Source organism: Dipodomys ordii, unplaced genomic scaffold, assembly GCF_000151885.1.
Source record: "Dipodomys ordii isolate 6190 unplaced genomic scaffold, Dord_2.0 Scaffold110, whole genome shotgun sequence".
NCBI lineage: Eukaryota > Metazoa > Chordata > Mammalia > Rodentia > Heteromyidae > Dipodomys > Dipodomys ordii.
The window spans coordinates 234,758-257,665 of NW_012267326.1; the positions used below are offsets into that span (position 1 = coordinate 234,758).

The 22,908-nt window shown below is 42.2% G+C and overlaps 2 pseudogenes; one reads left to right on the plus strand and one right to left on the minus strand.

Moving 5' to 3' along the window:
* Nucleotides 1-119: 119 nt before the first annotated feature.
* On the minus strand, nucleotides 120-16,886 carry LOC105994817 (annotated as a pseudogene).
* Nucleotides 16,887-17,413: 527 nt separating this feature from the next.
* Nucleotides 17,414-21,642, plus strand: LOC105994819 (annotated as a pseudogene).
* The last annotated feature ends 1,266 nt before the right edge of the window (nucleotides 21,643-22,908 follow it).

Here is a 22,908-nt window from a genome sequence, read left to right on the forward strand (position 1 = left end):
TTCTTCTTCTTCTTCTTCTTCTTCTTCTTCTTCTTCTTCTTCTTCTTCTTCTTCTTCTTCTTCTTCTTCTTCTTCTTCTTCTTCTTTGTATAAATGATTTAATTAGGCTCTCAGTAAGTTTAGAACACTATTTTGTGAGGATAAATTCCATTTGTTTGGGCAAAAAGATATCTCAGGTAGCTGTGGAATCTCTTTGATTTGGGGTAGAATTTGTGAGTCCACAGCTTTCTGATCAACCTTGCACTGCTCTGTAACCTTGTATTTCTCTTTCTATGTCAAAGATCTCACCCTCCCGGTGTCTGGTCTTCCACCGCTGTTTCTTCTTGAAGCAATTGTCGGTGAGATGTTTGGGGATTTTCACCTTGCTGATATCAATTTCTGTGGAAGTGGCAATAACAAATTTCTGATGTGTTCTATGCAGAGGAGCACGATTGAGGGACAGAGGCCCAGTCACAAGTAGTAAGCCACTGCCCAGCTGCTTCAAGACAACCACTCCCTTGCCTCTGTGGCTCCCAGTGAGGATGAGGATGGTCCCTGGAGTGATGCTGGCCTGCAGCCTTCACGCGTGCTGACTGAAGGGCTTCTTGCAATGGCTCAGCAGCTTCTGAGACACATCCTCTGTGGGGTCGTATCTGGGCATTTCCCGAAGCTTAACCACACAGGTTCCTCTGTTCTTGTCGCCACCAACTGGTTTTGTGACAGTTGCAAGAACCTTCTCCTTCTTTCTTTTCAACCTTGGACTACCTCTTGTACATGGAATTTTCTGGATTACATTGCAGATTGGGAGTATCTGCCAACTCCTCAGACCAGGACCATGTTTCGGCTACAGTGGGGCCTCCCTTTCTTGGGCTTTTTAGCCTTAAGGGTAGCCTTCTTCACCTTGCCATCAGCATCAGCCTTCTTGGGTTCAGGCTTCTTCTCCTTAGTGTCTGCCTTCACAGCCTTTTCACACTCTATCTTGCAAGATGGGAAAGAGCTCTTTTAGCTTTTCTGCTCAAGCTACTAGTACTCTTGGATTTGAACCACACTTCCACATCTGTGATTTTTTGCTGTTAATTGGAAATAAGAATCTTACGGCCTTTCCTATCTGGGCTGGCTTCAAATCATGATCCTCAGATCTTAGCCTCCTAAGTACCTAGGATTACAGGTGTAGCCACCGGCATTCAACCAGGGATTCTTTTCTAATTCAACTGCAACTGGATCACCATTGTGTTCAGACTTCTCCAAACACTCCCATCTTGAGTGAGTGGGCAAGACCATCCAATGGCTAGCTGGTAGAAATAAAGTCAATGGTGATCTATTTTCAAGACAATGCCTTTGATCTTGGATAGAAAAAATTATCAGTAGCATGGTCACATAGTGACTGGTGGACTTGACAAAGTTCATGTGTTGGAGAGTCTGAAGGCAATCAGGATTCTTTAGAAAGGGAGAATTTAGGAAGGGGAAGAATCAACCACCATAGATTGAGAAAATGGGTACAAACTATGGAAGTACCAGAAAACACATACCCAGAAGAGCCTTCCCTTCCATAACAAAAACAAAAGGCAGGTAGATGGAGACAGCCAAAAGCCCATTTCTAAAATTTAACTAATCTTCAGCTTACTCAACAGAAAGTAATAAAACTTGGGTGATATCTGGGAGAGAATATAAATCCCATAATACTCAGACCAAGAAAAATTGGGGGAGGGATCACCACATGTTAGGGATAAAATGGTTTTGTGTGTTTGCCCATCAAATTTGTACATCAAATACTTGATCTTACATACCCACTATTAAAGTCTTTCTTGTATCTCAGTTCACTTCTTTTCTCAGAGTCTATCCCTTGAGTTTAGGTGAACGAGTGTATTTCTCATATAACCAAGCCATACAGGATTCACCCCCATGCTCCCTTCTTGGATTGCTCTCTAGCTTTCCTCCTCTCAGTTGGCTCCAGCCACAATGGCTTTAGGATCTTTGCATGTGCTGCTACTTCTGTCTGGAAGGTTCCTCTGTTCGATATTGATGACTAAATCCCTTTCCTCTCTCAAGACTTTGCCCCTATGTCATCTTCTGTGTTGAGTAGAGACTCAGTAAGAGGAGCTTAAGTATCCTTCCCTTCCTCTCCTTCTAGTTTCATAGACTGGGATTCCATGTGGGATTTCATGTAAACAAAGTATTCTACTGCCTTACCCCCCCCAAAAAAAATGTGAATCTGGTGGCTCATGCTTGTAATCCTAGCTACCCAGGAAGCTGAGATCTGAGAATCATGGTTCAAAGCCAGAGTAGGAAAGTCTGTAAGACTCTCATCTCCAATAAACTACTGAGAAAAGGCTGGAAGTGGAACTGTGGCTCAAGTATGTTACAGCATTAGCCTTGAACAGAAGACACTCAGGGACAGTACCCAGGCCCCAAGTTCAAGCCTCAGGACAAAAAAAAAGTGTGAAAGACCACCAGATTGAGAGGTGTAAGGTGGGTTTGGAGACTTGTGAAATAGAGATACTGTAATTTGAATGACAAATGAAAAAGATGGATTAGGATGATTGTGGTTGTGGGTGGAAATAAATGAAGGGACCTGAGAGATACTTATAAAAATGAATTCATAAAGCTTGATTGATTGGCTTAAAGCATGAGAAAGAATTGGAACACTCTCAGGTGTTGATCTGGGTATTAGATAGGAAGTGATCCTTTATGCAGAATGATCATGGTATCTTGGCTGGAAGATCCAGTTTTATTGAATTGGTCATGCTTGTGCATTGTTGAAGGTTATGAGAAATGCCAAAAGTAGGACCATTAATTATAATAGCTACCTCATATTTAGGGCTAGATGCATGTCAGTGTTAGGGACTGAATATGAAGTACTCAGCTGGGGGTACGATTTTGGGAGGTGGTAGGAACTTTAGGACATGACATTGTCCTTGAGGAGGGTGGGGAGCTTGTATCTTGTTTTCTTTCTGCTTCCTGGCCATTAGAACTTTGGTTCCCCAGGACCTCCTGTCACCATTGAAGGCAAATCAGATGTTCCTGGATAGGTAGTTAGGGACAGAGAATGGCAGCTGAGACTGGCTCTAACAGAGTGGGTGGAGGTTACACAGCAAGAAATAACCACCTTGTTCTCATGGGCCTGAAGGTTCCAGGTCCATAAAGCATGCATCCTTTATGGTGTGGCCTAGCCCATATCCCTCTAGCCCATGTTGAATTAAAAGTGCTTTTCAAGTTAGTCATCAGTGGCTCACATCTGTCATCCTAGCTACTCAGGAGGCTGAGATCTGAGGTTTGCAGTTCATAGCAAGTCTATGAGACTCTTATCTCCAATTAGCCACCAAAAATCTGGAAATGGAGCTGTGGAGCATTAAAGGATAAAGTACCAGCTTTGAGCAAAAAAGCTCAGAGACAGAACTTATGCCCTGAGTTCAAGGCCCTGTGTGCATGCCTGTGTGCACATTCACACACACACACACACACACACACACACACACACACACACACACACACATACATACACGTATTTAGGCAAAATTACCCAAACTTGTATTTTTCAGAGAGTTTTATCTCTCTGGAAATAAGGTTAAACTACCTTTTGACATTGAATTATATTTTCATTAACATATAAACAGCTTTGCCAGGTCACCATTGAAATGACACTGCTAAGGATACCTTGTAATGTCCCTTCAAATTCTCATGCCACTTTCTCCAAAGACAGGCAGGTACAGCTGAGCACTGGTGGCTCACACCTATCATCCAGCTAATCAGGAGGCTGAGTTCTGAGGATTATGGTTCAAAGCCAGCCTAAGTAGGAAATTCTATGAGACTCTTCTCTCTAATCAACCACCAAAAATCCAGAAGTGGAGCTGTGACTCAAAAGGTAGAGGTCCAGCCTTGAGCATAAAAACCAAGGGAGAGCATAAGGCACAAAAATAATAAGGAAATCTATGAGACCCTTAGCTCTAATTAATAAGCAAAAAGCTGGCAGTGGAGGTGTGGCTCAAGTGGTAGAGCACTAGTCTTGAGTGAAAGGCCTAAGAAACAGTGCACAGACCCTGACTTTAACTACCAGCACTGGTAAAACAAACAAAGAACAAAAACCTGTATCTTTCAAGGAGTTTTTATGAACCCATTTTACCGGTAAGTAACTATAGAAGCCCCAGAGAGGGCCATACAGCAAGAACAGAAACACATCAAGCAGATTTTAAGTCCTGTGTTTATGGGCCCCTGTCTTCCACTCTCTCAGCATATCCCATAGGATGCTGGCAGATAGCTCAGGTTCATCCTGATAGTTTCCTGAATCTCTCTCCCTCAGGTGTCTAGGGAAATAATCAAGGTGCCATTACAAGTGGCCTCCCTTCCCTCTCCCCCTCCCCCAAGGAGATTCCTGTGCCTCAGATTTGGCTCTGAGACAGATTAACATCATGGCCACCATGAACCACAGTCATCCATCTCCTGCCTCTAGAATGTTCTGACAGACAACCTAAAAAAACCTTTTAATTATTCTCCAGGTTAGTCAATAGATCAAATGTACAAATGAGGAGCCTTCTCCCTTCCTTTTATTCATGCCACCGTTAGACTCTTGCTGCTAAATTCCTGGCCCATATCCAAGGCTTTGTTTTGTTTTAGAAACAGAAATAATCACATGAATTTTCTGCTGTAAAAGGATAAAAAATAGGGCACTCCACTAGGCCATTTTTATCTCCTGGTGGACAGTCCTTTCATATTGTTCAGTGGGAAGGAAATTAATTGGGGACTTGAAAATACAATTTTGCATAGGTGATGATTACGAGCCATGGGGTTGTCTTACAGAGAGGGGAATGCTTCCCATTGCAGACTATAAAGATGAAATGTTTCCTTTTTTTTCATTTTGTATTGTCTCTAAGACATCATTTACCAATTACCAAGGCTTGGTAATGATGAACCAAGGCATGACTGGAAATTCTCTGAAACAAGCCCTCTGCTTGCTTACAGGGTACACATGGGAGTTAGAGCCTATCATTTAGAGATCTTTATATGCATCATCTGTGACCACAAGGACTCCTGAAGGATGGAGAGGTACACAATATCACAGGTGAATAATTACCAGCTCTTCTTCTCTGAGAAAGGCGTAGGGTGTCTGAAAGTGACAAAGGGCAGAAGTGTCTGGAAGAAAAAAGAGAAAGAAACATGACTAATTTCAGTTTGAAGAGCATTAGGTTATAACTGGTACTGGTGGCTCATGTCTGTCACCTAGCTACTCAGAAGGCTGAAATCTAGCCTACTTAAGAAAACCAGCCTAGATAAGAAAAGTCTAGGGGATGGGAAGGTGGCTCGGTGGTAGAGTGTTTACCTTGCATGCATGAGGCCCTGGGTTTGATTCCTCACACCATATAAGCAGAAAAAACTAGGAGTGATGCTGTGGCACTCTCATGTATGACACACACACACACACACACACAGGGAGGATTTCTGAACATTGAAGGGCAGAGGAAGAGAACAATTTGGGAACCTTTGGAGATATACACACACACACACACACACACACACACACAGTAGAGTAGCATGGATAATCTCCTACCTTGCCCCTTATAGCCCTTGTTGGAGATGTTCCTTCCTGGGAAGCAACTCTATTCATTAATCAATTGATGGATTGATTTTATCCTTAAGTAGTTGTACAAAGGGGTTTCAATTCAACATGTCAGTTTGTTAGAATAATGAATCTGGATCAATGTCACCCTTTTGTCTTTTTCCTCCATCTTTCCCAAACTAACCTATCCCCTCAATTTTCCTTGTTGCATAGTCACATATATAGAGTGTTCTGACTACATTTGCCCACTCTCCATTCATCTGCCTTCTTCCCCTTGACTTTATATACCCCACCCCCCCAACAACACACATTCCACTTTGTGTTGAGCTGAAGTTGCTCCCAGAAGCTCTGGTTCTCTTTCCATTTGTAGTCTCAAGAATCCTAAGATCATTTCTCTTCTTTGAGATATAAAGACAGCTTCCAGGACTCTGTCATTTTTTTTCATGTCCAAGTCTGAAACTCAAACTCAATACCTGCCACTTTCACCCACTGGCTAGCATTCTACCAACTGATCTATGCTTCCATCCCCAAAGATTGATTCTTTCTTTTTTATTATTGTTTTATTTTATTTTTAAAGGATTCTTAAGTCTTTTTTCCCTAAGGTCCTGATTTCCTGACTGTAAAGGAATATAGGTGTACATCTGCTCTTTGTCTTCCTGAGCTTGGATTACTTCACTCATGAAATTTTCCAGATCCTTCCATTTTCCTGCAAATGACATAACTTTCATTCTTACTCATGATTGAATAAAATTCCATTGTGTGTATATATGTGATATATAGGTATATTATATACTATAGATATCATATATATTATATATCTACATATATAGATATCACATGGCATCATATAGTATCTACTATAGTATATGATATATACTATATATACTATACTATATGATGCATACTATATAGTATATAATATACTACATGATACTATATGATACTATAGTACTATATACTATATAATTCATGATACTATACATATAGTATGTATATATGTAAATAATAGCACAGTACAGTATGATCTTATATGATACTGTATAGTATCATAGCATACTGTAGTATCTATAGAGCTATATAGATATAGATTATATATATTTATGGCATCTATATAAACATAGATACTATAGATACATATAAATATCTGTATATAGATATAGATACTGTATATTTATAATATATAATATTATATATAATATAGTTACAGATACTACTTCCATTCATCTTTCCTTCTTTCTATCCTTCCTTTCTTCCTTTTTTATTTTCTTTCTTTTTGGTAAGTTTTTTTTTTTTTGGCGGGGGGGGGGGGGTCTGGTCATGGGGCCTGAACTCTGGGCCTGGGTGCTGTTCCTCAGCTCTTCAGCTCAAGGCTAGTGCTCTACCACTTGAGCCACAGCACCACTTCCGGCTTTTTTCTTTTTTCTTATGTGGTGCTGAGGAATCGAACCCAGGGTCTCAGGCATGCAAGGCAAGCATTCTACCACTGAGCCACCTTCCCAGCCCCTCTTTTTGGTAAGTTTTTTAACTGTAATTTTTTTGTCTTTTCTTTTTTGATACTGAGGATCAAGCCCAAAGATGGCTTTGCTAAGCACTTTATCACTAAGCTAAATCTCAGCCTGATTCTTGTCATTTATTATGAAATACTGGTCTCCATTTTAAATTAATTCTCACTTAAAGGCTTTTTCCTCTGGTGCCTGTAGCTTGATAATGTGTGCCACCCTTAGGTTTGTGCATGTGTATTCACAGCCATACATTTATGTAATCATAAATGTGTGCTTATACATGCATGTATGCACATGTAAAGGTGTATGCATGCATATGCATGTATTGAGGGGGTCATGATCATTTACCCTTTATACACCATCTTGGAGGCTATAGTTCTTTTTCCTTCCCGTAATATATACTATCAAAAACACTGATCAAGCCAAGTGCTGATGGCTCATGCCTGTAATCCTAGCTACTTAGGAGGGTGAGATTCAAGGATTGCAGTTCAAAGCCAGCCCAAGAAGAAAAATCTGTAAGAGTATATCTCCAATAACCACCAGAAAACCAGAAATGGAGCCATTGCTTAAAGAGGTAGAGTGCTAACTTTGAGCAGAAAAGCTTAGGGAGAGCACCCAGGCCCTGAGTTCAAGTTCCATAACCACCACCACCAACAACAAAGAGCTGCTGGATGCTATGTTAAACAGATTAACAAATGAAAAAAGATACTGTTCAACTAATGTCATTTCAAGGCCATCATCCACAGAATTCCATTTTGCACTATATATCCTGAAATGAGAAACAACTGTGCAAGGCTACACTCCTGTCCCACGAGTTACCTCTTACAATGATTGTGCTTTATGTGCACCTGTGACAAAAACTTTGGTGGAGTGTTTCCATTATATCATCCATTTTCAAGTGACAGGTCCTATATCAGATTTTACAGCAGGAGTTCCCAGCCCTGTCCTGAAAACTAAAGCAAAGAGAGACTCTTCTGGGTAAAACTGGGGGAAAACTCAACAACTTTAAACCTTGAACTGTTAACCTTACACTGTTAACTCAACAACTTCAAACCTTGAACTGTTAACCTTACACTGTGCTGACACTCCTCACCTTGTTACAATCCCTACCATCTTCTGAACACAGACCAGCTCAAAAGGTGAAATTCAGTAACCTACACCATAATAAAAGGAGTAAAGAAAAGGAAAGTCACAAAATTCTACATATAGTGAAAAAGAATTCTATGAATCTAGAAATAAAAGATTTTATTGATAGCTCACAGGATGCTACCTATAGATAGCTTACAGAATAAAACCTATAGTGATCTCACAGAAATACACTTATACTAAGCTCACAGAATTCCACCTACAGTGAGTTCAAGAAACTCAATAGTGAGCTCATAGAATACTATCTATTGTGAGCTCACAAAGTTCTACCAAGAGTGAGTCCAAAGCTCTCAACTTATAGAGAGTTTGCAGAATTCTACTCACATTGGAAGCACAGAGTTTTCCCTATAGAGAAATTCCAGATTCTAACTATGGAGAACTGACATAATTGTCTCTGGTGAAATCATGAAATTCAACTTATAGTGAGCTCACAGAATTCTACATTAAGGCAAGCTTGTAGAAATTTACCTAAAGTAAGATCTCTACCACAAGAGAGCTACATAAGCTCTCTAAATAAAATGACTTCGTAGAACTCTACCTCAGTGAGTTTACAGAACTATTTATGTAAAGTGAGCTCACAGAACACTATCACAAATCAGCTTAAAAACTTTCTACCTAAAGTGAGCTCACAGAATTTTCCATAAATTTAGCTCATAACACTCTTGTTATATGAGCTCACAGAACTCTACCTAAAATGAGGTTACACAAAAAAATGATCCCTAGAACTCTAGCTAAGCTGGCTCACAGAAGTCTATCTCAAGTAACAGAACATTCTACATAATATGAGTTTATAGAACTCTACCAAAAATGAGCTTATGTAACAATCTACCCACAATGAGTTCAGAGTTCAAAGAACTATAGATAAAATGAGTACACAGAACTCTACCTGCTCAAATGGTAGAGTGCTTGCCTTGAGCTGAAGAGCTCAGGAACAGTGCCCAGGCCCAGAGTTCAAGATCCATCATTAACTTCACAAAACTGTCCCTAAGCTCACAGAATCTACAGTGAGCACACAGAACTCTAGATAAATTAAGCTCACAAAACTCTACCTCATAAAAACAACTCTACCTCAAGTGAGCTAAAAAAAACTAAAGTGAACTCACAAATCTCTACTGAAAGTGAGCTAACAAATATTTACCTGAATTGACCTCTAAAACTGAACTCTAAAATGAGCTCTACTGAAATTGAGTAAAGAGCTCTACCTAAAGTGAGCTCACAGAAATTTACCTAAAGATGATCCACAATCGATGAGTGGAATAAAAAGTGTGAAATCTATACACCATGGAATGTTACACAGCCATTAGAAAAAATAAGGTTATGTTATTTGCAGGGAAATGGATGGACCTAGAACAAATCATGTTCAGTGAGCTAAGCCAAGCTCAACAAGACAAACAACAATGTTGTTTTTTTTCTCATATGCAGAAGCTAGACTTGAAATATACTAGACATTCACACACAGTAAGACCAAAGGAGGATGCTCTTAGGGGAGGGACACAAAGGCGCAATGCCTATGTGCCTCTGGCCATATTTAACAAAATGAACTCCAGAAAATGGAAACAAGAGGATTTTTTTTCTTTGTTTCTGTTCTCGTTTTCTTTTCTTTTTGTCTTGTTTGTTCACTTATCTGTCTTTGGGAGGGGATGGGGGGGTACAGAAATGGATGGGCAAGGGTAAACAAATGCAGCAGTGGTACTTACTAGACACTATGTGGAAAATGAACTATAAAACCTGTGGGTGGGATGGGAGGGAAAAACTGGGAGAAAGCTAGGGAAGGGGTGAAATTGTCCAAAAAGAAACTCTTTACCTGACTTATGTAATTATAGCCCCTCTATATATCACCTTTACAATAACAAAGTATTTTTTTTGTCGGTCATGGGGCTTGAATTCTGGGCCTGAGTGCTGTCTCTCAGCTCTTCAGCTCAAGGTTCTACCACTGAGTCATAGTGCCACTTTTGGTTTTCTGATGGTTTATTGAAGATGAGTTTCACAGCCTTTCCTTCCCTGGCTGGCTTCAGCCACAGTCCTCAGATCTCAGCCTCCCGAGTAGCTAGGATTATAGGCATGAGCCACTAGCACCCAGCAACAATTAAAATATTTTAAAAGAATAAAAGAAGTCTACCTAAAGTGAACATACACAATTCTACCTGTCTTGAGCTCACCTAACTCACCTTCCATGAACTCACAGAACTCTAACACAAATGGGCTGATAGAACTTTATCTCAAGGAAGCTCACAAAACTTCACCTCACATGAGCTCACAAAATTCTGCCTAAGATGAGCTCTCATAGTACTCTACCTAAGATTAGGTTATATAGAATTTCTACCTCAATGAGCTGACAGTAGTCTCCCAAAGGTATCTCTCAGAAGTCTAATTCAGGTTTGCTCAAAGGTCTGTACCAAACGTGAGCTCACGAACAGTCACAAAAGTAAATTTATAAAAGTGTACATTGAGTGAGGTCAGAGTACTCTATCTCAGGAAAGTTCACAAACTCTTTACCAAAAATGAGCTCACAGACGCCTTTACCCTAAGCGAAATCACAGAATTATATGTAAAATGAGTTGAGAGAATTCTCCCCAGAGTCAGCTTACAAAAATCAACCTCAATCGAAGTCACAGAGCTCTACTTCAAATGAACTCACAAATTTAAACTCAGGTGAGCTCACAGACCTCATAAAACTCTACCTACATTGAATTAAAACTCTACCTACATTGAACTCATCAAACTCTCATTATTGTGAGCTCACAGAACTCTACCTAAATAAAGTAAGCTCACATAAAACTATAAAGTGACCTCCCAGATCTCTAGGTAGTGAACTTCTAGAAACGTCTATCTAAATTGATATTACAGAACCCTATTAAAAATGAGCTCACGGAACTCTACCTCAAGTGAACTTACAGAATTGTAAGTTCATGTGAGCTCACAGAATTTTTTATTTTAATTAATTTTTGTGCCAGGCCTGGAGCTTGAATTCAGGGTTTGAGCACTGTCCTTGAACTTTTTTCTTTTCTAAAAGCTAGTGCTTTGCCAATTGAGCTCTGCTTCCAGCTTTGTTTGGTGCTTAATTGGAAATGAGTATCATTGACATTCCTGTGTGGCCTAACTTCGAACCATGATCCTCAGATCTCAGCCTCCTGAGTAGTTAGGATTATAGGCATGACCCACTGGTGCCTGGCTAGAGCTTACAGAATTCTAGCTAAAGTGAGCTCTCAAAATGCATCCTATAATTAGCTCAAAGAAGTGTACCTAGAGTGAGTTTACTGAATTCTAAATGAGCTCATAGAACCCTTCTCAAAGTGAGCTCACAGAATCCTACCTAAAATGAGCTCATAGAAACCCACTACCTAAAGTGAGCTCACAAGATTCTATATAAAAAGAGCTCATAGGGGGTGGGAAGGTGACTCAGTGGTAGAGCGCTTGCCTTGCATGCCTGAGGCCCTGGGTTCAATTCCTCAGCACCCACATAAGCAAAAAGAAAAAAAGCTGGAAGTGGCTCTGTGGCTCAAGTGGTAAAGTGCTAGCCTTGAGCTGAAGAGCTGAGGGACAGCGCCCAGGCCCAGAGTACAGGCCCCACGACCAGACCCAAAAAAATAAATAAAATAAAATGAGCTCATAGAAAGCTACCTAAATTGCATTCACTGATGCCTACCTGAAGTGATCTCACAAAACTCTACACAAATGAGCTCACACAACTTTACTGAAAATGAGCTCTACCAAAATTGAATACACAGAACTCTACCTAAAGAGAACTCTCAGCCTTGTATAAAAATGATGTCACCGAATTCTACCTATAGTTAGCTCTCACAACTCTATATATACTGGGCTCAGAGAAGTCTATCTAATACGATTTTATAGACCTCTATCTAATTTAGTCAAACTATAATTACCTTAAAATATCTAAAGTGAACCCAAACAACTCTAACAATAGTGAGCTCATAGAAATCTCTATATAGGGCTGGGAAGGTGGCTCAGTGGTAGAGCGCTTGCCTTGCATGCATGAGGCCCTGGGTTCGATTCCTCAGCACCACATAAGCAAAAAAGAAAAAGCCGGAAGTGGCGCTGTGGCTCAAGTGGTAGAGCGCTAGCCTTGAGCTGAAGAGCTGAGGGACAGCGCCCAGGCCCAGAGTTCAGGCCCCACGACCGGACCCCAAAAAAAAAAATCTCTATGTAAAGTGAACTCAGAATTTTCTACCTTGCCTTGCCTGACCTTACCTTGCCTTATGAACTCTATCTGTAGGGACAGCACAGAACTTTACCTACTGTGAGATTACAGATATCTACCTGAAGTGAGCTCCTATAATTCTACCCATAGTGCGATCACAGAGTTGTGTGTTGTAGTAAGCTCAGAGAAGTTTATCAAATATTAACTCACAGTTCTCCACTTAAACTGAGATGACAATTGAGCTCACGTAATTCCAATTATAGCGAGTTCACAGAATTCTACCTCAAATGTGCTAAAAACTCTACATAAAAGATCTCAAAGAACTGTGAATAAAGTGATCCCACAGAATTTTACTTCAAGTAAGCTCAATGAACTATCTACCTAAAAGTGAGCTTAGTGAATTGAACTTTATCCAAAGTTAAATTGTACTCTATGAGCTCACTTTCGTTAAGATTACTGTGAGTTCAGTTTCAAGTAGAGTTACATGAGCTCAGTTTAGGTAGATCTGTAAGCACAATTCAGGTCTATGAGCTCACTCAAAATGGGCTTCTGTTATCTTAATATATGTAGAGAGTTCTGTAAGCTCATTTTAGGTACAAGTCTCTCTCTCTCTCCCTCCCTCTCTCTCTCTGTCTCTGTCTCTGTCTCTCTCTCTCTCTCTCTGTCAATGAGCTCAGAGAATTCTAACTTTTGTGTGCATACAGAACTCAAACTATAAGAAGCTCACAGAGTTCTACCTATAGTGATCTTGAAAAATTCTAACTGAAATGAGCTCACAGCATCCTATAGTGAACTCACAGAATTCTATAGAGAGGTCTCACTACCACAGATAATTCTATTTAGAGTGATTTCACACAATTCTATCTTTATTGAGCTCATAGTAATCTAAGTATAATAGGCTCAAACAATTTTACTAATGGGAGCCCACAGAACTCTACCTACAGTATTCATCTACTAGAACTCAACCTATAATGAGCACACAAAATTCTACCTATAGTGAAGTCACAGAATTCTACCCATGGTGAGAAAACATAATTTATCCTATAATAAGTTCACAGATTTCTAAATATGGTGAGCTTCAACACTATATTGGGAAGCCACAGAATTCTACATAGAAAGAGCCCACAGAACTCTTCCTATAGTGAGATCAAGATTCTATCTATAGTGAGCTCACAGAACTCTCTCAAGAGCTCACAGAATTATACCTATAGTCAATTCCTAGAACTTTATCTATAGTGGGTTCACATATCTCTACCTTTTTATTTTTGTCAATTGCAGGGCTTGAATCCAGGACCCTGTGCTTTTATAAGTGCCAAGGCTAGTGCTCTACCACTTTGAGCCACAGCACCACTTCTAGTTTTCTGGTGACTCATTGAAGAAAAGTGTCTCACAGACTTTCCTGCCCACGAACCACGATCCTCAAATCTCAGCCTCCTGAATAGCTAGGATTACAGGCATGAGCCACCAATGCCCAGCCAGTGCTTATATTTCTGCGATTCTGTATCCACTGCAGAGGTAGAAGCTGATGAGATACAGCTGGTCATATGGTCATATGACAATATCCAGGACTCTCGAGTCTGAGACTGAGGCAGGTTAGCCACAAGTAAAAATGCTGAACCCATCCTTCTCTCCTAGTCAAATCCTAAGAGACATCCAGGAGTCATATTTCCTCCTAGTCTCCCATGGCCACTCTTCCTTAGAGTTCATTTGTGGTCAGTTTGATGTTAGGGCTTCTCCCTAGGAGTTGAAAAAGAACACACACAGCAAACTCCAGGACAGTTGGCACCTGTGTACAGTGAACCCTTTGGGACCTTAGCCTGACCTTTGCACCTCACATTCCTGCTTAAACTTCATGCAGGTGCATCATATATCATACATATACTTAAAACCATAAGATGGCACCCTTGTATATGTGCAGATGTTTTCCAAATATCTGCCAACTCATGTTCCTCATTTCCAGAAGAGCAACCCACTATCATTACCATGATTCCTCTTATACTCCAAATCATAGAAAGCAAATTATTTTTTATTTTTATTTATTTTTTGTCAGTCCTTGGGCTTTAACTCAGGGCCTGGTAACTGTCCCTAAGTTTCTTTATGCTCAAGGCTAGTATTCTACCACTCAAGCCACATCTCCATTTCCAGCTTTTTCTGTGATTAATTGGAGATAAGAGTCATATAGACTTTTCTCCCTGGGTTGGCTTCGAACTGTGATGCTCAGATCTCAGCTTCCTGAGAAGCTAGGATTATAGGCATCAGCCACCTGTGCCCAGGTACAAAAAAACAAATTTTTAACCATGTGTTGGATCTTGAGTTATACAACTTGAGCCCATCATTTCTCTTGGTAGTACTTTATCTGTCTCTGTCTTTATCTCTCTCTGTCTCTCTCTCTTGTCTCTCTGTCTCTGTCTCTCCCTCTCTCTCTCCCCCTCCCTCTGATTTGCCAATTTATTTTTATTTTTATTCGATTCTTTGTTGAAGACACCAAGAATCTGTCATCTTACCTCTAGGAAGAAACTTTGTTCTTGCAACCAGCCATACATCCATCGAATTTCTTTGATTCAATCAAACAGACCCAACTCTTTGCAGCACTCCTAGAAGGTGATCAGATGGGCTGTGACGACTTCCATTCCCATGATTCCTCTGACTAATCACAGAAATAAATCTCATGGCTATTTCTGTTGTCAGACTGATGCACATCAAAAGCACATGGTGCCCACTGGCTTTGTTCCCCTTCTGGAGAGTAGAGCTGCTTATTTTGAATCTTAGCCCACCCCACAGCTGCCATCCATGGATGAATGAGGTGATTAGAGTCAGTCACAGGAGCTCACAAGGATATCCAAAATCTTGTCACATGACCTCAGTACTGATCCATAAACATCTCATCTAGGCCCAGACACTCTATAGTGGAGACAATAAGAATTTCTTCTAAAGCTTTTATGTCTGTACAAAGGCTCAAAAGATCATCCAAGAGCAATGTGTTTGTGTTTGTAATCTCCAAATATCCCTTCAATTGATTTGAACAGTAATAGAGGCAGAGAATTCCCAGAACACCACTTAACTCATTTCATTAGTATGACATCACTAAGAAATACAAGCAAGCTTTGCTTTGGATATTTTGACACTTGGAAGACAAGTGCTGATTACCAATTGTGCAAATGGCACTATGGGGACCAGTTTTTAACATATTTACCTAATTAGCCTATTATAAAGTGTAATGTGATTTCTTGCCTTACCTTGTCATTAGTTTCATGAGAATCTTTTAAGAAATGACAGAGTAATGGGGGAGAAGGAAGAGGCATGCTATGCTCAACTCCATATGTTCCCCAAATGGCCTAATCATCATTGAATTTAACAAGGTGCACAGGAAGGGCCCCAGAGTTTGACACTGGGGCTTGATTACTGTAATGGGGAAGAGGCTCCTGCAAGCAATTTCACATGCTCATGAAGATGATGGATAGACTCTAATCATTGCAGGCTCCTTTCCAGAAGAGCTTTGGAAAAATGAATACTGACGCAGCAGTAGTGAAAATGAAGCTCCGATCTCAAATATGCCTTTGATCGACAAATGCCCTCATTCATTCGCCGAATCCCTCGCCTGCTGAGCCTCAGAAGCACACTGTGTGGGGTAATTTCAAGTGGAGAGAGGAAGGGTAGGTGAAGATAGTTACCATATTCAATGTACATATGTGAAAATGGGACTGGGTAACGAGGGGATGGGTGGCATTGAGAGAGATGGGAGAGAATGACAAAAGGTGTGACACTGCTCAAGAAATATTGCATGTATAAACTGACATGTTGAATTGAAACCCCTTTATACAACTACTTAAAGATATTTAAGCCGAGCTCTGGTGGCTCAAGCATTTAATCCTAGTTACTCAGGAGGCTGAGATCTGAGGATTATGATTTAAAGCCAGCCCAAGTGGGAAAGACCGTGAGACTCTTGTCTCCAATGAACCACCAAAAAGCCAGAAGTGGAGCTGTGAATCAAGTGGGAGAGTTCTAGTCTTGGGCAAAAGAAGTACAAAGAAGTTCAGGGACAGTGCCCAGGATGCATTTGAGCCCCATAACCAGCATACACACACACACACACACACACACACACACACACACACACACACACAAAATAATTTTAAAAATTAAAAATATAGCCAGGCACTAATGGCTCATGCCTATAATCCTAGCTACTCAGGAGGCTGAGATCTGAAGATCTTCATTTGAAGCCACATGGGCAGGAAAAGTCCATGAGACTCTGATCACAATCACCAAAAAAGCTAGAACAGTGGCTCAAATGGTAAAGCACTAGCTTTGAGCAAAAGAAGCTCAAGGATAATGTCCAGGCCCTGAGTTCAAGCTTCAGGACTGACAAAAAAAAAGTGGAAAATAAACAATGGAATTAACAACACTTCCTAAGTCTACTGAAGGCCTTCAGCATCACAAAATGCCCAAGAGATAGCAAAGAGCCTACTACAGAAATTGCTAATTCATCCTCTGCAGTTGCCACATGCAAAGCATCCATGGGGTGATTTCTCCACAGCACAGTCATCATGATCTAAAAGTTGCATTCTAGAACAATTAAAGGCATGGTTAGGGTTAAGAGAGAATGATGGAAGGTGTGACATTGATCAAGATGCATTATATTCATAAACTGCCACGTTAAATGGAGGCCTTTGAGGACAATGGTCCAAAACTAGCCAGGGCAAGATAGTCCATGAGACTCTTATTTCCAATGAACCAGAAAACCAGAAATAGAACTGTGACTTGAAGTGGTAGAGCACTAGCCTTAAGCAAAAAAGTTCAAGGGTAGTACCCAGGCTCTGAGTTCACGCCCCACAACTGACTGAAAAGAAAGGAAAAAAGCCAAGTGAGAGTGAGAGGCCACAAGTTCAAGCCACAGTTCCAATACAAAATAAATAAATAGATTATAGATGAAAGATAGATAGATACCAAAATACGGAAACTTCACTGATGTGTCGAGGCCTTAGAGAACCAGGATTGGGGCAGCCTAAATCCTATACTGAATTGCTCAGATGATATTTGCTCCTCTTTGAATCACACAGAGATGTGTGCTCAAAGATGGCCATCACTGCCATTCTTGCTGCCATCCTTGCCATGATTGGCTTCCTGGGCCTGTAGAGAAAGGGGGGAATGAAAGAAGTAAGGATCCAAAACTAGCCTTCAGTAGAAGCAGGAGTTTACCCCCAAGTGGTGTTGCCCCTGAGCGACCTAGGGCTAAGAGTTTCGGTTTCGAGGAAAACCATATAATGTTCCAACCAACTGGTTCTTCAGAGCCCAGGGCAAAACATGCCATGCATACTGTTGGTCCAGGTGTGACTCATAAGCATTTGTGGTCAAGCTATGGACCAAGGATATTTTTCTGTAAAGGTCAACCAATCATATTTTCCCAGCTTAGCTTGCTTTAAATGTTAACCAATCATGTAATTTCTTATGTAAAAGTTCCTTAAAGTTGTTTGTTCAATACTATAAAAACTGTGCTGATTCTACACTCGGGGCCTCTTAGTGTCACCAGTTACCGAGTGCGAGGAGGACCAAGCTCGAGTTTGCAATAAACAACTCTTTGCTGTTTGCATTGATCATGGTCTCTGGTGGTCTGTGAGGGGGCATCCGAAAACGGGGTACATCATCTGGGGGCTTGTCTGGGATACTTCCCCCACCCCCAGAAACCAATGTTAATGGACGCTTCTCCAAATGACAACTAGGGGCAATAGGGTTTGGCTCCCCTCTCCGAACCCAGGGTAACCCTTAAGGTGGAGGGGACCCCTATAGACTTTCTAGTTGACACGGGGGCTCAACATTCGGCCTTGATTGAGCCTAATGGAAAAGTTTCTGACAATGCTGCATGGGCACAAGAAGTCACGGGAGTAAAGAAATACCCGTGAACCACTAAGAGAACTGTTGACCTTGGGACTGGGAGAGTGACTCATTCATTTTTAGTCATCCCCGATAGCCCCTACCCCCTTCTGGGTAGAGATTTATTGACCAAGATAGGGGCACAAATCCATTTTCACCCCGACGGCCCTCGGGTAATGGACTCATGAGGTCAGCCATTTCCTGGGCTGACCTTGGCTTTAGAGGATGAATACTGCCTTTACCTACAACTGCAACCTCCGGACACAGACATCAATTACTGGCTGAGCAGTACCCCAGGGCTTGGGCTGAAACTGGAGGGATGGGCCTGGCAAAACACCGACCAGCCCTCTATACTGAATTAAACCAGGGGCTGATCCAATCAGGGTCCATCAATACCCCATGACCAAGGAAGCCCTAGTGGGAAGAACACCCCACATTTGGAGGTTATTAGAGCAAGGGGGTGCTACGCCTCTGCCAGTCTGCCTGGAACACCCCACTGTTACTGGTCCAGAAGCCCAACTCCAACGAGTACAGGCCAGTACAAGACTTGAGGGAAGTAAATAAGAGGGTCATGGACATTCACCCTATGGTACCTAACCCCTCTACTCTCTTGAGTGCCCTCCCACCATATAGGACCTGGTACACTGTCCTGGATCTCAAGGACTCATTCTTCAGCCTGCCCTTGGCACCCAGGAGCCAAAATCTCTTCGCATTCGAATGGACTGATGCAGCAAAAGGCATTCATGGCCAGTTGACTTGGACCCGGCTTCCCCAAAGTTTCAAAAACTCACCAATCCTGTTCAATGAGGCTTTACATGAGGACTTGGGTGAGTTTTGGAAAAGCCACCCTGGCTTGACTTTATTACAGTATGTGGATGATTTGTTGATAGCTGCAGAGACTTGGGAAGAGTACACTCAGGGAACGGAGGACTTACTCCAGACTTTGGGTAACCTGGGTTACTGGGAATCTGCAAAGAAAGCCCAAATCTGAAGACCAGAAGTGATATACCTTCTAAAAGAGTCAGCGTTGGCTGACTGAGGCAAGAAAAGAGACTGTCCTTAAAATACCGCCACCCGACTCCCTGTGAGGGGTGAAGGAATTCCTGGGGCTTCTGCCGCTTATGGATCCCAGGATTCGCAGAGTTGGCCAAACCCCTTTATGAAATAACCACAGAGAAACAACCTTTCCAATGGACAGAAAAGGCGGAGCAGGCATTTCAAAAACTAAAAATGGTCCTGCTGTCCGCCCCGGCCCTGGGGTTGTCGGACATTTCTAAGCCTTTCTTCCTCTATGTGGATGAGCATAAGGGGGTAGCAAAAGGGGTTTTGACACAGCAGCTGGGACCCTGGAAATGACCAGTTGCATATATATCAAAGAAACTGGACCCAGTTGCACCTGGATGGCTCCCATGTCTGAGGATAATAGTGGCCACCGTGCTCATGGTCAAAGACGCTGACAAACTGACCATGGGGCAGGAGTTGCACGTGGCCGGCCCCCACACCATAGAGAGTGTGCTGAAACAACCTTCTGACCATTGGCTCACCTGACTCACTACCAGGGACTCTTACTCAACCCCCTTAGAGTCATGTTTCAGGCACCGACAGCACTCAACCCTGCAACACTATCGCCAGTCCCAGACCTGGAGGCTCCCCTCCATGACTGCGCACAGATCCTTGTGCAAATTCATGGGAACAGAGAAGATCTCAGCAACCAGCCACTGCCGAATACAGATGTCACCTGGTTCACCAATGGGAGCAGTTTTATCTGAGATGGCAAGAGGCATGCAGGTGCAGTGGTAGTCTCAGAGACCGAGGTGATCTGGGCCAAGCCCCTCCCCTTGGGAACTTCTGCTCAAAAGGCAGAGCTCATAGCCCTCACTCAAGCTCTGACTTTGGGCAAAGACAAACGGCTGACAGTATAAACTGACAACCGATAGGCCTTCAAAAGGCCCATGTACATGGGGCCATTTATAGAGAGAGGACTATTAATGGCAAGGGGAAAAACCATAAAAAAAGAAGGAAGAGATTCTTGCTCTCCTAGGGGTGCTGTGGCTACCCAAGAGACTGGCCATTGTCCACTGACCTGGACATCAAAAGGTGAGGGACAGAGTATCAGAGGCAGCAACTACATGAACAAAACAGTTTGGGAGGTAGCCTTTCAAGCAAAGCACAAATTGGCCCTTATCCTCCCAGACCCAGGGCTCCGAGAATTGCACGAGGTACCCCAGTACACAGAAGAGGATTTAAACTGGATAGAGGGATTGCAGCCAATGACACAGTGCATACAGGGATGGTGGCAGGACTATCAGGGAAAGATCCTAGTTCCAGAGAGACTAGGCCACCAGATTTTACAAAAAATGCATTGAACCACCCACCTGGGAGAAAGGAGAATGCAAGACCTGCTAAGTCATGCGCAGCTTAAAATCAAGGGTGTCACTTCCAAAATTCAGTGGACTGTAGCAGCTTGCAAGACATGCCAGCTCACTAATGTGGGACATGGCACGGTGGGCTCAGGTACTAGAGAAAGGGGGGACAGGCTGGGAGCTTACTGGGAGATAGATTTTACTGAAATAAAACCTGGAAAGTATGGATACAAATACCTATTAGTGTTTGTAGATACCTTCTCAGGATGGGTAGAAGCTTTCCCCACGAAATAGGTTTGCTCAGGTAGTAACCAAGAAGTTGTTGGAAGATATTCTGCCCAGGTACAGTTTCCCCATGATGATAGGATCAGACAATGGGCCTGCCTCCATGCCCAAGGTAAGTAAGGGATTGGCTTCCATTCTCGGGGCGGATTGGAAATTACATTGTGCTTATCACCCCCAAAGTTCAGATGGGTAGAGAGGATGAGTCAAACCTTAAAGGAGACCTTAATGAAATTGACCATGGAGACTGGCGGAGACTGGGTGGCCCTCCTTCCTTATGCCTTATATAGGATCCACAACTATCCCTATAAATTAGGAGCTACTACTTTTGAAATTGTGTTTGGCTTGCCCCCACCTATTATCCCCAGCTTATCAAGTCATCTAATTGTTAAATTTGATGATTCAGAACTGTTGCGCTCTTTGCGAGCACTACAACACGTTCACCAGGATGTGTGGCCGCGACTCAGAGCACTCTGTGAGACAGAACCTCCTCCCCAGCTACACAAGTTCCAATCCGGAGATTGGGTCTACGTCAAGAGACACCAACAAAAGACCCTAAAGCCTCACTGGAAGGGACCCTTCATAGTGCTTCTCACCACTCCCACTGCTCTCAAAGTCGACGGCGTTGCCACCTGGATTCATCATTCTCATGTCAAATCGGCAGAGTCGGCCCACGTGAGAGACTATTTTCTAAAGGGACAGGACCCTGAGTGGGAACTGATTCCGAGCAATAATTGTAACACCCTAAAGTTAAAATTGCACTGCAAAGATGTGGCAGAGCCTAATTAGTTTAATAGAAATTTTTGCCGGCCCTTGGGTTTTGGCCACCCCCCCCCCACCAGTCAAAAGAATACATGTGGGAACTCTGAAAAACTGATTCGGAGAAATATTGCACAAAACCTAGGCCTTAAGTCATAACATCGTTCAATTTAATACAACTACCTGTGCCTTGGTCCCCGTAGACCCCTGCTACTCTTACAGCCCCTTTTACATGTGCCCTAGTACAATTTCTTCTTGCAATCAACCTGGGCATTACTATTGTGCCCACTGGTGCTGTGAAACTATAGCGTCTGACTGGGGGGTTGATAATGATCCAGATATTATAGTGGGAAGATTGCCCCAGCAGGATGATGGATTGCCCATCACTATTGGAGGAGGGAAAAAATCCATTGGTACAAGGACAGGGATGCCTCCCTGTCAGCTTATGTCTAATGATATCTTCAGGGGCAGCTATTGTAAAGATAAGGGTCATAAACCCTGTACCCACATTTTTATTAGAATCAAGAAACCCTTGGACACAAAGTGGGCCTATGGAAAGATTTGGGGCCTAAGATATTATGAACAGGGGACAGATCACTATACAGAAGCTAGAAGTACAGACTCTGCCCCAGCCCATTGGTCCCAACCCTGTACTAAACCCTGATCCCCGGCCCACTTAACCCAGTAACCCAGCAATGGCATCCCCCTCTACCCATACATCCTTCCCTATTAGTCCCCCGAAAAAAAATGAAATTAGAACACAGGATACAAAAAACCTCATAGACCGTTTCTTTCCCTTAATTAATGCCACTTTTGGCCTGCTAAACAAATCTAACCCTAATGCCACTCACAGTGGTTGGCTTTGCTTAAGCCCACAGCCACCCTGTTATATGGAAATTAGCACAGACATTCCGATAGGAACAACAGATCAGGACATAAAAAGTAACAGTTCCCCTTCATCCTGTCAGTGGGGACAAACACCCAAAATAACTTTGAGAGACATACAAGGGCAAGGGCTATGTGTTGCTACCCAAAAGGGAAAAACCGCTTTGCGCTATCATAGCTTTTGCAATAGGACCATTGTTCCAAAAACCTTTTCCACTTTCCTTGTTGCACCAAAGGGAGTATGGTTCACTTGTACCTCAGGGATTACTTCCTGCCTTAATCTAGCCTTGTTTAAAAATAGCTCCTGGGAAGAACTATGTATAACAGCCTATATTATACCTAAGGTGGAATACCTTGAGGACATTAACGAACCATTCACCGTGGTTCAGGGCCTCAGATGGAACCAGAGAG